The sequence below is a fragment of the Anomaloglossus baeobatrachus genome, chromosome 2 (assembly GCF_048569485.1).
Source record: "Anomaloglossus baeobatrachus isolate aAnoBae1 chromosome 2, aAnoBae1.hap1, whole genome shotgun sequence".
Taxonomy (NCBI): domain Eukaryota; kingdom Metazoa; phylum Chordata; class Amphibia; order Anura; family Aromobatidae; genus Anomaloglossus; species Anomaloglossus baeobatrachus.
In genome coordinates, this window is record NC_134354.1 from 90,003,848 (window position 1) to 90,019,927 (window position 16,080).

General features: G+C 47.5%; 1 long non-coding RNA gene across 1 annotated transcript in view; it reads right to left on the reverse strand.

Annotated features, from left to right (window-relative positions):
• Positions 1 to 265: 265 nt before the first annotated feature.
• The window catches only part of LOC142290991 (uncharacterized), a 143,185-nt gene continuing 127,370 nt past the window's right edge, over positions 266 to 16,080 (reverse strand). Inside the window, exon 4 of the long non-coding RNA XR_012750423.1 lies at positions 266 to 810. This is a non-coding gene — a long non-coding RNA (uncharacterized LOC142290991). The remainder of the gene's footprint in view (positions 811 to 16,080) is intronic.

Sequence of the window (16,080 nt, forward strand, 5' to 3'; positions counted from 1 at the left end):
AACTTTTAAATTGCATAAAACTCACGAAAAACATGCAAAAAAATAGGCTACTGACCCATAGAATAAAGATAACTCTTTAACTGTGCAACAGAAGAAAAGCATTTTATTTAAAATATCACAAAAAGCAACATAATTGTTTTTTTCTTCTCATTCAGAAAGCATAATCATTATTTTGTATGTACCCCAAATTATGTCACTGACACCTCCGAGGAAAGAAAATGGCATTATACAGATATTGTGTTACAGTCACCGAGGGATGGCGAGCGTGTGGGAATGGACCCACTGGGCCGTACACCAGACTCCCGTGGTAGGAGCTAACCTGGAGCTAACCCCCTATACATGGATTGTCAGGTGTAGCCACAGGGGGCCTAAATGCACGGCAGCCAGTACCAGTGGAGTTGGCTCTGATGGACTGGTGAGTCTCTAATGTCCAGTAAAGGTGTGCTCAGCACAGAGGTGGAGGCTCGAACGTGACAGCATGGACGTGGAGGCTCGGACATGACAGCACGAGGTGGAGGCTCAGACATGACAGCACGGAGGTGGAGGCTCGGACATGACAGCATGGAGGTGGAGGCTCGGACATAACAGCACGGAGGTGGAGGCTCGGACATGACAGCACGGAGGTGGAGGCTCGGACATGACAGCACGGAGGTGGAGGCTCGGACATGACAGCACAGAGATGGATACTCGTAAATCACAGCAAAGAGGTGGAGGCTCGGACGCAGCAGCACGGAGGTAGAGACTTGGACGTGCCAGCACAAAGGTAATAGCTCAGACGTCGCAGCACGGAAGTAGAGATGGTAACAAGCTCTGGAAAGAGACACAAGTTAGCAGGAACGAGTTACTGGTAAAAAACACAAGGGCGCAGGGTCAGACACAGTAACACGTATGGGACCTGAGAACTAGCAACACACTAATGATAGGCATCGTTGCGCATGCACCTCCCCTAAGGGAAGGCAGGCTTTAGTAACTTCAGGGTAATAGATGATCTTAAGGATCACTTCCGGGTATGGGATGCTGGCGCTTTAAGAAAGGGGGCTTGGTGATGCGCACTCTATGGGCACTCCCAGAAGCCTGCATGTGGCTTGGAAGCAAGAGGAGGTCGCGGCAGACCCCAGAGCATGAATAAAATGCATAGAACTGGTGGGCAAGTGTAGAGAGTGGCGGGGTTGCCGCATCGGGACCGGGCACTACATGTATGTCAATGAAAAAAAACTAAATAATTTATTATTACTCTTGGAATTTGACAATGAAAAAAATGCAAATAAAAATATATATGTGTGGAAAAAGTCAAAATGAGCCTGGTACTTGAGCATGAAAGTATTGCCATGAGGAAATTAACTTAATTACTCCTGGCAGCCTCAAGCTTTCAGTCATGGAGGTGTGACTTCAGTGCATATAGAGTGACGATTGTAACCCCATCCCCGGTGCTGACTGACATCCGGCTCATCATTGCATCAGTACAGAGCTGGCTATCAGTCAGTAGCGCGGATGTGGTTACAGTATACACTGTATACACTGTATGTACTGTATACACTGAGCGGTGACTAAAGCTGCAATGGCCGCACCCCTATGACTGAAAGCCTGAGGCTGCTGGGATGAATAAAATTAATTTCCTCTCAGTCCAGGCAGCGGGCAGTATCTGAATGCAATTAATGTGCAGAATAACCCTATATCTGCAAGTTAATAGCGTTTTTTTTTATATGACAGGTTCCCTTTGTTCACAGACTTGGAGATGCTCTGCAGCGCTTACAGATCTGGCAGTCTGTCCATTCCTTTGTTTAGTGCATCTTTAGTGCATCTTGCCTCTGGAGATGCTCTGCGGCACTAACAGATCTGGCAGTGTGTCTATTCCTTTGTGCTGAGCTTCTTGTCCTTGGAGATGCTCTGCAGCACCGTCCTTGATAATGAACTGGCAGCTTGGTTACTACACAAGATTCCATGCTGGTTCTGGGAGGTGCTGGTTACTCAGCTGTTCCATCCTCCAGGCAACTGATCAGGCTTCTTTACTGAGCTTGCTCCCCCAGAACTCTGCTAGTTGTTTTCTCTGGTTCTGCTGGCTTGCTGTTGCTTATGTGTCAGCTTGTGTTCAGATCTTGGTTCTCTTACCCCGGACTGTTATTGGACTTCTCTCTACCCGCTCCCTATTCCTGTCGTGTTCTCCTGTCTTTGACCCTGGACAATTACGTGACTACATCCCTTTTTGCTCCTTTTATCTACTATGTGCTCTCCTGGTATTTTGACCTTCAGCTTGTGACCTGACTACATCCCTATTTTCTCCTTATGATTATGTAGCGCCCCTGAGACACTCAGGGCACTACAGGGAACTGCATCATCTTGGGGATGCAGGACCTACCCCCTGGGACCTGGAGTACCAGTGCCGATACCACCAAAGCACAACCAAAATCCTAGTTCTCCACACCGGGCATAAACGGTTAACCATGTAAGGGGATAGTCATCATGGAAAGGAACGAGTCCCTGGGGTTGGTCAATCTGGTGGGAGGGGTCAGTAGTCAGTCCAGAGTCTAGAGACATGTGGCACACAGGAGAGGTGTGCGGACGTGCCTGAGCTGGGTCCATGCAATGGTGACCCCGAGGGCACAGGAGAGAGGTCGCCAGGTCGGGTACCAGACATACCACTGGGACCAGAGTGTGCCCCACACGTCAGCAGCTGGGCTGCTCAGATCCGGGACCGCGGTGGCTCGAGGGGTCTCGCGGCTCCTCAAACAAAGGGGGTTATTTACAGGGGATGTGTTAGAGTTCGTGACACCACCCATGGTTTGTGATAATTTGGGGAGTACCACCGTTGCAGTTAGGAGTACCCGGGGCGATGGAATGGGGCAGCCATATGTTAGGACCCTCCACAGGTAAGGGTAATGCCCCAGAACTTGGTGAAGGTGTTGGTGGGATCCCGTGGGGAGCGCAGGGGCCACTTTCGTACTCACTCAGTCCATAAAGCTGACACTGACAACTGGATAAACCAAAGTTCTGGACACCGCTGCCACTGAGGGGAGCTAGTTTGGGTCCCGTCCCCGATGGTGTTGCCTGGTGATCCGTCACCTGCGTCCTGGCACTAAGTTACTTCTCTGTTGGTCCCGGTAGTGTGGAACTAGCCGGGTCCTGCTCCCCAGTATGGCTAACTGTGGGAGCTTGCTCTCAGGGTTCACCCTTGGGATTTTCTGGACTGTATTTCTGGAAAGTCCTATCCCCCTCGTTGTGCTAGTGCCCCGATTTTGGAGTGGGTGGAGAATGGATCTTGAAGGCTCCGTTCTCGTCGGGTCAGTTGTCAGGTTGCCTGAAGCTACTCCCTGACCTAGGGTCCACGTACCGCGTCGTGCCCTGGTCCCAGCCCGGTGATGGTGCAAGGCCGCCGGCTGTCCTCCTCGACAGTTCCGTGCCCCTTGCCACGATCCCCTGCGACCGGGGGTCCAGCTCCTACTATGTCCAGACCATCGTCTGTCACCTAGTTACTTTCAAGGAGCCTGGCTCCTGTCCTCCTCTCTCCTTCAACTTCCTCGCTTCACTGCCCTGCTCCTGACACTCCTGACCTCCCCTTAACCAACCCCCCAAGTGTGTGGCCCTATTCCACTCAGGCCGTCCACTGGTGTGTCTGGTGGGTGTGGTGCAGAGTGTACCTAGGACTTTCTAGGATTTTGATTTACTGCTGTTGGCAACACCGTTAGTTGGGGACCCGTAACCAAGGAGGAGGTGGATATTGCACAGAAAGGCAGACTGCACAATACCCTGTGACGACCTGATAGGCCAGGGCGTTTCAGGAGCACGAACGGGGCACAGGGCCCTAGATCAGGCGCCAGTTCTACACGGCTTGATAAATACCTGCCCGGTGAGGACACCTTCACAGACTTCACCGAACCAAATAATCCGGGGGCATCAGCAGTAAACTAGGATCGGGGTTCGGACACTTACCTCCCCACAGGGTCTGCACTGCCCGCCATACGGAGAAGGAGACTGTACCCCAAAAAGGACAGTCGGGCCCCAAACGCTCCACGCTATGGGGACCCAACCAACAGAGAGTGCCGGGGACAGAGCAACCTGGGTCACTACATTGGCACTGATACGCCATGGGACCTGAACCAGCAACCCCTGGGTCCGAGTGAGTAGAGACTGTTAAAGACAACCTGGTGTGGTCTCAATTATTGCCTCATTACATCTCTCAGGCATGGCCCTACCTGCAGAGGGCCTAACACTATTGCTGCAATCACCACCAGCTCTGGGAGTACCCACATTTAGCAGCGGCAGTTCTCCATCCTTAACTGCAACCCGCATGTGGCGTCACATGACATTAACTCTTATCTCCCCTGTAATTACCCCGTTTTACAAAAGAAGCCCCAGGGCACAGGACCGGGCAACGGCCACCAGAGAGACATTCCCATTTGTTACCGCCCAGGACCAAGTACCCCCTTCCCTGGGCGCGACAATTATAGGTGACCTCCTGTTACCAGACCCCGGCTTTCCTGACTACCCTTCCGTCCATGCGACCCCATAAGGTAGTGACTAACGTTACACCCTTTAAATTCATTTAAAGCTCTAGCTATAAGTAACTGCAGACAATTAAAACCCGATTCTTGTATGTAGCTCAAAAGTCACCTACCAATTTCTTGCTATCATTCTAACAAATTATATATGTTGTCAGCAAAACCAATTTTTGAAAGTTTACTCACTTCTTATGTAGTCTATCTAAAACCAAATAAAATGTACAGAACATCCAGCTGTCAACAATAATTAATTGACAGTAGGACTAGGTCACCTGGGCGCTTTATCTGTACAATGCAGGAACCCAATGGTTCCTGGATGGGTCAACCTGCAATTTGCTAATGTCAACAAACCGAATCTTCTTTAGAGATGGAGGTTTTAATGAAATAATTTATCACAAACAGTGACATCTAATGATGGAATTTAAGTTTATATTTTCTCAAAACATTACAAAAACAAGGAATGTTTAGCAACAAGAACGGCAACTGATGAGGATATGTATTAACTCCAATGTGTGAGCCAAGTGAGCACTATATTCTCCCCAATCCCTAGACTATATGCTGCTAGAGGATAATTAAATTGTGTTGTGATTAGACCCCTGAAGTCAATGGGGTTCCTACATAAATGATTTATTAGGAGGTTTACTGTCAATATTATCTGAACACGTGAAACAACTGTCCTTTGATAGATTGTCCTTTAACTGTCCATTTTTTACACCATGTGGGTTTTAGGTACAAAATTGTCTTCAGATTACTTTCTTACTATACTGTAGCTAATTTGTTGCTGAGTTGGTTTGATAAACTTTGAAAAGCTAAACTGAAGAAATAAAAGCAAAACACTTCATCAAGAAGAAGCCTACTACCTGGCATGATTAACAAGACAAAACAATCACTGATCTCGGGGAGTCCAGCCAGAGAAAACACTGCCGGCAGCCAACGAGGGCGCTCAAGACAGTGAAATCCTAGGTGTATTGCCCCCTGGGAAATATGCTAATCAAAAAAGTCCGTGGAGCCTCTGTTAGGAGTCCACCCACGCCATTAACCCCTTAAATCTTGCTGCCAAAGTCTGGCAGCAAGATCTAAATGCGCGCGGCCATGTTTTTTACTTACCGCCGCCCCCACCGGAAGTCACGTGCGTGATCACGTGACTATCGGTGGTTGCCATCGTAGCACAGGGTCATGTGATGATGCCTGCAGCTACGAAACTTCACTTTCGTTTTTCCACGGCCAGAAGCAGAGGGAAAAAGAAAGTGACTATTTCTGCTGTTTACAGCTGTATAGCTGTGATCAGCAGATAGCGATCAGCGATCGGATTGCTGATCGCTATAGCCCCCTAGGGGGACTAGTAAAATAAAACAAAAAGTAAAAAAAAAAAGTTTTAAAAAATAAAAAAAAACCAAAACCTAAAAGTTCAAATCACCCCCATTTCACCCCATTGAAAATTACAGGGTTAAAAAATAAATAAATATACACATATTTGGTATCGCCGCGTTCAGAAATGCCCGATCTATCAAAATATAAAATCAATTAATCTGATTGGTAAACGGCGTAGTGGCAAAAAAATTCCAAACACCAAAAATTACGCTGTTTGGTCGCCGCATGTTTTACACAAAATGCAATAACAGGCGATCAAAACGTAGCATCTGGGCAAAAATAGTACCATTAAAAATGTTAGCGCGAGACGCAAAAAATAAGCTGTCACTGAGCCATAGATCCCGAAAAATGAGAACGCTACGTGTTTCGGAAAATGGCGCAAACCGTACAACACTTTTATTGGACAAACTTGTGAATTTTTTTTAACCCCTTAGATACAAGTAAACCTATACATGTTTGGTGTCTACAAACTCGCACAGACCTGAGGCATCACATAGATATATCAGTTTTACCATAAAGTGAACACGGTGAATAAAACATCCCAAAAACTATTGTGCGATCACACTTTCTTTGCAGTTTTTCCACACTTGGAATTTTTTTGCTGTTTTCCAGTACACTATATGGGAAAACCTATGATTTCATTTAAAAGTACAACTCGTCCCGCAAAAAACAAGTCCTCATATGGCAAGATTGACGGAATAATAAAAAAGTTACGGCTCTCGGAAGAAAAGGAGCAAAAAACAAAAACGCAAAAACGGAAAGTGCCCGGGGACTGAAGGGGTTAATGGAGCCCGCTACGTTCAATAACTATGACTGAAGCTGCAAAGTAATAGAGGTTTCCAATAATAAACCACAGTAATAATCTATGCCGTCTTCTCCGCAATTATGTCCGTTGTCTCTGCAGAGCAATAATAACGACAAAGTTCTCATTTATTTCCCCATTATGATAAATGGTTTCATAAACCTGCCATTTTTGCCAGCAGCCCATAGCTCAGATTGTGATTGTATTAATGCAATCATTTCTAGGCTATTATCTCACAAATTGTCTGGTTCCTGTTAGAAGTTTGGGAGCTGCTATCATGTACATTATTTACTATAAGCATATCACAGGATCTGGACTATATATACGTATATGACGCTGCATTCTTAAATCAGACTTACTATATATTTCTTTCATAAGTTGATTTTAACAAGCTGGAAAAAGCACAGTAGGTGAGTTTTATAACATGTGACCTAATATATGTTCATCCAAAAATGCAATTAACCCACATATAGATCATGGGGATGAAGTGGCCGTTCTCAGGTGCTACAGCTCAGCTCCATTTTATGTGAATGTGATCTGAGCTGCAGTACCTGAGAATGGCCACAACAAAAAGTATGGCACTGTGTTATTTCACCTCTATATACTTTGTGCTTTCAGCGGCTGCAGGACCTGCTCACAGCTGATCGGTGGGGATATGTCATGATTGAATCTGGTGTCAGAAGGTCACAGCGCCTTGCCAATGGCAGGTTCACTACTATTATTTGACAACATCTCCTTGCTTGTGGTGCTGTAAGGGTTAAGCACCCTTTCCTGCCTGGCTGCTGGCTGGAGCTTCCAATCTCAGGTGCGGCTCTTTGAGATCACCCCCCTTCACTATTTTAAGCCTGCTTTACACGTTGCAATTTCGCATAGATATCGTATGCGATTTGCAACGCCCCCATCGTATGTGCAGCACGTTCAATTTGTTGAACGTGCCGCACAAACGATTAACCCCCGTCACACGTACTTACCTTCCATACGACCTCGATGTGGGCGGCGAACGTCCACTTCCTAGAGTGGGAGGGACGTTTGGCGTCACATCGACGTCACGCGGCACCCGGTCAATAGAAGCAGAGGGGCGGAGCTGAGCGGGACGTAAACATCCCGCCCACCTCCTTCCTTCCGCATTGTGGGCCGGGAGATCTGTTCATCGTTCCCGGGGTGTCACACACTGCGATGTGCGCTACCCCGGGTACGATGAACAATCTGACGTTCAATTCGTCAGGAATGAACGGCGTGCATGCGATGAACAGTTTTTCGTTCAATCGCAATTGCACATCGCTGTCACACGCTACAACATACCTTACAATGCCGGATGTGCGTCACTTACGACGTGACCCCACCGACACATCGTAAGATATCTTGTAGCGTGTAAAGCTAGCTTAAGTCATGTAAGATTGCACGAGTCATACCCTCAGTGTCAGCCTGCTTCACGCTCTGTACAGAGCGATGTAGCGGAGCTGACAATGCTCTCTGCTTCTCACTGTGTATAAACTGTGTCTGTACAGAGTGATGAAGCTGACATTGCTATCCCTGTGGATTACGTTGGACTAAGGATGTAATTATAATAAAGATGAAGTCTAATAAATGTTTTTTTGTTTTATTTCTAATAAAAAAAATGTCTGTGTTTTTTTTTACGGTTTACCAGAAATTCATGGTGGCCATGTCTAATTTGGCGTGACAAAATGAATTTCAGGCTTAGTACCATCTGAGAATACAAATATGAACCCATTTATTGCCCAGAGTGCCAGTGGGTCACCAGGGCCACTGGACGAGTCTGGTAAAGCAACTGGAAATGGCGGTAAGAAACAATGCGCTATTTCCAAAGGTGGCAGCGGGCTGCGGAGAATCCCAGCCCCCAGCTGCCTAGCTTTACCTGACTGGCGATCAAAATACAGAGGGAGTCCACGCATTTTTTTTAAATTTTTTCTTCTTAATAATTAAAAAATAAATAAATGGGCTTCCCTGTTTTTTGATTGCCAGAAGCGACTGGGAGACAGAGTCTGCAGGACATGTCGAGTGACCGGTGAGTATAATGACAATGTTTATTATTAACTATATTCTTTATTTCACAGCCCCATCCTCGCCCCATCCCATAACTGTAAAGCCCGAGATCAGTGATCGGACGCATAATTGTGTTTTCTCGATCCCGATCTCGATCTTTAGAAAATGATTGGGCTATTTCCAAGGCTGATTATTATCGCTCATGCATATGCACTGCTTCCCCGCCCAGCAGCAGTCCGCTTTCTCTGATTGGTTGCAGACAAAAAGAATGATGGCACTCCCAAAACTGCAATGTGAACAGGTGAATAACTGAACATGACATAAAATTACAAAAAAAGAGACAATTTGCACTCTGAAATGCTAAGCATGAAAACCATGAATGTAAAACTATAGATATGCATTACTGCTAAAGGAAATCTAAAAAAATATGAAATATTTAGCATATAAAAATGGCCACTTTTATATCTGCTCAGTCGCCATGTCCCGGCATATCTCGTAAATGGGTACCTACTCTATATTGAAGCCTCTTTCTGGGTTTAAAAACCTCCTGTGTATGTGTGGCACCCCAGAGTTCAGGAGCCACAGTGGTGTTGCCCTCTTCTGCTATGCCTGAAAGCAATAGGGGGTTTCTCATGATAGGTTACCAACATTTAACATTTCCTAACTTCAGGCCAGTAGGGGGAGCTCAAGGACCTGTTTTGAAGGGAGCATCTCTAAGTATACTGGTCCGGAGGAGTCGTTACTTGCGCGCGCGCGCACACACACACACACACACACACACACACACGAACAGAAAGTGAAACCCCTCAGAACAGCAGAGGCAAGGAACAAGCACGGTTGCTGAAAGAGAGCTGTCTGACCTAGCTCTCACAGGACCAGGTGCAGAAAGCAGGACACTGGTGTACTAGACTGCTGGGTGCTAAAGCCCAATCAGTGAAGCCCGAAGGGCAGGTGATTTCAAGTGCCTTGGCCCACAAGAACACCCAAAGGTGAAGCAGCAAGATAGAGCCTGGGGCTGCAGCTACACAGGCAGTACTCATGACCGGCTCATGCTGCCCGCCATAAGGAAAGGACAAACAACATTTTCAAAGAGGGTCACTGTGTGGCTCCAAGCCACAGAGACTCACACACATAGCGCAACAAGGAAGACCTCCAACCCACCTGGCAAGGTGAATCCCCTCATTGCTTCCAGGCTGACCGGACCCCTATCATCTTCTGGAGCAGACTCCCAGGCCTGTATGAACAACTGTCAAGTATAAGGGTAAAGGAAAAGGAAACTACAACCCCTGTGTTGTCCAGTGATTACCGGCGTCATCAGTCCTGCACCCCATCATTAACCCCTTCACGACCATGGACGGATATATCCGTCATGGAGCGTGTCCCGTTAAGCCCCGCCACCTGCCGACAAGTGTGCCTGCATGCTGCGAGTGGAATCGCTTCCACTCGCAACATTTAACTAGAGTTGTGCGCGGTTCGCGGTTCGAGGTTCTCCAGTTCGCGGCTCGAGTGATTTTGGGGGCTGTTCTAGATCGAACTAGAACTCGAGCTTTTTGCTAAAGCTCGATAGTTCTAGATACGTTCGAGAACGGTTCTAGCAGCAAAAAGACAAGCTAATTACTAGCTGGCTTTCCGCTGTAATAGTGTAAGTCACTCTGGGACTCACACTATTATGAAATTTCAGTGTATAGTGTGCGGGAACAGCGCATTCAGATCACTCCTGTTTGGATAATGGCAATCGCCATTTTTTTTTTTTTCCTTGTCTTCCTTCCCTAAGCGCGCGCGTGTAGTGAGGCGTGCCAGCATGTCAGCCAATCCCAGACACACACACAGCTAAGTGGACTTTTAGCCAGAGAAGCAACAGCATGTGTGATAGGATGTCCATGTCACATGTCCCTGCATTATAAAAACGGACATTTTCCTCCAGCACGCCATTATCTGCCTTCTGCGTCTTGGTGTCAGTCACCGCTGGCGTAGCTCCTGTCTCCGATACTGCTGTGTACGCTCTATACACAGCGCTATACAGAATAGGGATAGAAGTTTCTTTCAGCCCTTGTAAGGGCTAATACCGGCAGGGTCAGAGCCATAGGTGACAGTCAGGTCCGTGAAAACAGATTTTAACAGCTAGACAAGATGACAGCGTCTGTGTAGCTAAGGTCAGGGATGCTGCCATTTTATGGCATACAAAAAGTGGCTGTTGGACTTCCATTAGTGTCCCACTGGTGCCAAGCTATTTCTAGCACCTCTGCATGACAACCTCCTGCTCTGTTTTTAATAAGCTATAATAATAGCAAAAAATGCTGCCATTTAGTGGCATACAAGAAGTGGCTGTTGTACTTCATTAGTGTCCCACTGGTGCCAAGCTATTTCTAACACCTCTGCATGACACCCTCCTGCTCTGTTTTTAATAAGCTATAATAATAGCAAAAAATGCTGCCATTTAGTGGCATACAAGAAGTGGCTGTCGGACTTCCATTAGTGCCCCACTGGTGCCAAGCTATTTCTAGCACCTCTGCATGACACCCTCCTGCTCTGTTTTTAATAAGCTATAATAATAGCAAAAAATGCTGCCATTTAGTGGCATACAAAAAGTGGCTGTTGGACTTCCATTAGTGTCCCACTATTGCAAATCTATTTGCAGCACCTCTGCATTGCACACTCAGACTCATTGTTACTAAGCCATTATACTAGCAAACATTGAGTAAACTTAGTGGCATCCTAAAAGTGGCTGTTGGACTTCCATTAGTGTCCCACTGGTGAAAAGCTATTTGCAGCACCTCTGTATGACACCCTCATGCACATTTTGCTACGCTAATTTTATAGCAAACTCAGAGAATTCCTTGCTGCATTTGATCATTCGGAGGGATAGAAAGTGAGGCTTCCTTTACTGTCCTGGTACCCACAGAACACGGCCACTGTACCCACCTGTCCACTTTTGCCACGCTATTTAATTTGCCCAAAGAGCTGACTCTTTTTCTGCCTTCCTAAAATTGTCTGTAATACTAAGTTAGTGTTCCTTTGCTGCCAAGCAAGGTACAACACATGTGCATTCTACACTCCTTTCCATTTCTGGAATGCAATTATTAACTGCAGGTAGTCCAGCCAATCTGTGACGAAGGTGCAGGTGTGGATATAATGTAGCCTGCATCCAATGTTGGTTTTCTCGATGTCTGACAGCTCAACAATACCATCTGTTTCCACTTCCAAAACAAGTGATGACCTGCCAATCACACTCCCTGTTGCGTGTAAAGGGGTGGAAGTTCAGTGTGAAAAACCATGTGTGACTGCTGTCCCCACAGTCACAGAGGATGAAGAGCACGCAGATGCACTTGATGGGGCAGGCGGTGGTTGCACAGCCCCGCTAGGTCGCATTGTAGCACAGTGAAATTCACATTGCGACTTATGCTTCATTTTAAGTCGTGTACAGGGTGGGCTCCCCAGTATGCAGCAAAAGCAGGCAACAGGAAAAGGACTCTAGTCAGTTGGGTTGATAAATGATTGTTTAACTTTACCAAAACAAACAATAAGAACCATGCATACAATTTAAATAATTGAACAATCTATTCTGTTGCCTACTACCTGCTAATCCCTCTGCGTAGCAGTAATTGTGTGTTTGTGCGTGTGTGTGTGTGTGTGTGTGTGTGTGCGAACACGACTTACCAGTGGCGGATCACAAGAGCTTCCCAGTTATCTACCTAAACATAGACAAAACACATTACCCCCCCTGAATACCCTTGTTAGCTGAAGCCTCACAGATAAGGCAGATGATAACAGTGTGAATGCAAACCACACAGCTCTGCAACACAGTCATGGAAATCTTGAAAAGCAACAGTCAATGCAAACATCTGTCGCTTTCCCTCTATGATTTAAACTGTACATGACAATTTGACAGTGCAGAGGCAGCAAGTCTTATTGTTTATAAATAGTCGGCCTACCCAGAACAGATATGTGTTTTGCTAATAAAACAAAGTGTTGCGTGCCCGCATTATTGTCTGGGCACAGCCTACCGTACCCGGGTACTGTGATGTCCAGTTGCCAGAAATACAGACTTTACGCTCCTCTCACAGTAAGCAGTATAGACAGCACCGTAAGAATGTTGGTCTGTGGCACAGGATGCTGCTCACTGGCGTTACGGTACTCCTCACCAAACTCCAAAATGACTCCCCTCACAATTGAACGAAGTGTTTCCGCGGTGGCTCCTTGCTGTAACACACACCTTTAGCTTTTCCTTCTGTTCATAGACAGCATCTCCAAGTCCACACCCGAAGAGCAATTTCTCCTCCATGTCTAAGTGTGGAGAGGCAGCTAGTGCGCATGCGTGTGCCGATTTACCCCAGCCGCAGCCTAACTACAGTGTTTCGCCTAGTGAGTATGCTCAGCCTGACTGTGCCATTCCTGAGGCTAAGTCTTCATTTCGGGATACAGCGCATGCTCCCACACTTAGTGCGAAAAGTCTCTTTGCACAGCTACTTGCACTCCGTGCCGGGTCTAAGTCCAGTTTTGTGCCTAGACACCATGCTAAAGCTGATAGTCTTTTTTCAGAGACTGTATTTCATGCTACTGAGCATGCTCAGGCACTTACTGCATCAGAGACTAGGTCCGGTAATGAACTCTTTGGCCCTGCCCCTGATGTGGGGGGCCCATATAGACCACAGGGCATCAGGTGTCCTGACGATGTGGCCAGGCCACTCCCAAATGTCTTGCAGAGGCCCGCCCCTATGACTTGTCACCTCATTATTGATGGTCAGACGTTGACTGGTGAGGTGTTTGTGTCGTGGCAGCCATGAGGTCATTATTAAAGTTGCGGTTCCAAATAGGACGCTAGTTATGCCACTCATGACGTGTCACTCTGCTTTTGTCTCCAGGAGGTGCATTGTGGTCCACCCTGGTTTGGGGCGGACCCAGGTTATAAAACGGGCTGGAGCCAACAAGGAGGTGCGCAGCCTTCTATTATGCTCCGAAAGAGCACACCTCCATGTGTTGAACCCATTGCGGCTTTAGGCCAGAGGTAGGCAGGGATAGGGCGTCGATGCAGGCCGCCACCACAGTTGGTAACGCAGAATGGTTAAGACCAGCTCCTGTCCTACCAGTCCTGCTTGTGCAGCCCAGTGGCATTAACAGGCCTGCTGCTGCTGATGCGCCTGCTGTCCACAGGTGTGGCCCCAATGCACACGGTCAGCGTACTCAATGGCCCCTGTGATGTTAACAGGGAGTTCCTGGGCTGGGTGGGCGTGTGGACCCTGTCACGCTAACAGGGCTCCCAGTCTCCAGATCTGAGTGGCGTCTAACTCGGTTCAGGCTACTATTAGTTTCATAGCCACACAGCTCTGTATCCTGCACCTAACCTTCCAGTTGCCAACCTCTCCTTTTCCATCTGGGAGCACGGTGGACACTGACTGCTAATGGGGATATATACCTTTCTCTTTCTTTTCTTATTAATTTTCGTTATATAGCGGTAGCATAGTATATACCACCTTATCCAAATCTGCCAGTCCCACCATAACAGATGGTGTTTTTTCAGCAAATGTTACTTTTGCTTAACCACCAAACCCACGGACAAAAACTTTTTTCCCCTTTCCAACACACCTGTTCCCCTTTTCACCAGCATCTGTCCTTTTTCAACTCATTTTGTATATGACCAAAAGTGCAACTCTGCAGGGACACCGTACTCAACGCCATCTCAGCACAGCAGCCAGCCCTCGGTCCCTCAGATGTGGACAAGTAAAAGACCATTTCCTCCTATCCATGACAAAGCGTTGAGATTCACTCTGTGCAGCACTGGTGTTTAGTGGAAAAGCAGATCTAAGATTGCGTACCACCTTCTGCAGATACTCCTGTATACGTGCGTCCCTTTCTATGGCAGGAATTATTTCGCCAAATTTTGTCTTGTACCGGGGATCTAACAGTGTGGCAACCCAGTAGTTAGCATTACTTCAAATTCGTACAATCCGAGGGTCATGTTGTAGGTAGTGCAGCAAGAAGGCGCTCATGTGTCTTGTGCATCCAGGAGGACCAAGTCCTTGGTGTGTTGGTGGCAGAGAGGTGAGAATCGTGCCTCCTTCCTCTGCCCTCTCCCCCCAACCTTGCACAACCGAAATGTGAGCAAGCTCTCACTCATCTGCTGAGTCTTCCATGCCCATCACCAGTTCGTCCTCCATTTCTTCATGGGCTCCTGCACCTTCCTCAACACTTTTTGCTGATACTATGCGCCCTTCGTTAATCCCTCTCCCCCACCATGACTGCCCCCTTCCGCATATGACTCCTCCTGTACTTCCTCCCCTTCCTCTTGTCCCAACACCTGACTCCGAATAATGCTTACAGTGTGCTCCATCATGTAGATGACCAGAATTGTCATGCTGAGAATGGCATTGCCAGTGCTAAACATCTTTGTCGACATTTGTAAACTATGTAGAAGGGTGCATAGGTCCTTGATCTGACACCACTCCAGCAGCGTGATCTGCACCACCTCTGGATCAAGTTAGGCCAGGCTATATGTCATAACGTATTGCAGCAGGGTTCGGCAGTGCTGCCACAAACGCTGCAACATGGGCAGATTCAAATTCCTGCGTGTCGGCACATCGCATTTCAGGCGTTTAACCACCAGACCTAAAGACTTCTGTAGCGACGAAAGTTGTTGAGCTGCTGTGTGCAAACGATGGAAGTGAGCACATAGCGAGCGTGCCCGTTGCACAAGGCCATGTAGGCCGGGATGGTGTTTTAAAAATTGCTGGAGAATTAGGTTCAACACGTGAGCCACACAAGGCACGTGTGTCACATTGTCACGGCGAAGGGCCGCACCCATGTTTGCATCATTGTCACACCCGGCCTTCCCTGGCTGCTGGTTGAGTGGAGACAACCATTGATGAAACTTGGACTCCAGAGCTAACCGTCCACAACTTCTCAGCGGTGTGACTCACATTTCCCATACATTTCAAAGTAAACATTTGACCGCATGATGGCATTGAGCTCTGCTGCCAGGATAGTAAGGAGGTGTGTGGTTTTCCTTGTGCGCAGTTACAAGGAAGGGTGCCCTGACCACACAGGGTTTGGGCCGAGGTGAAGGACCCACACAAGGTTGAGGAGGCAGAAGCAGTGTATTAACTTCTACATACAGAGGAAGGATTGATACAACTCGTGGGGACAGCAAGACTTGTACAGCAGACCCTTCTCCATCTCTCCCCATAGTTACCCAGTGCCCAGTCAGCGACATGTAACGCCCCTGTCCATGCTTACTGGGCCAAGTATCTGTGGTGAAATGCACCCTGTCACACAGTTTCTCAAAGAAGCGGTGATGTTTGGTGCGACATGCTGGTGTAGCGCGTGCACACCTTTGTTGGAGAAGGAGTGGCGCCTGGGCATCGGCTCTTGGGGCACTGCGATGGGCATAAGGTCTCGAAAATCCTCGGTTAA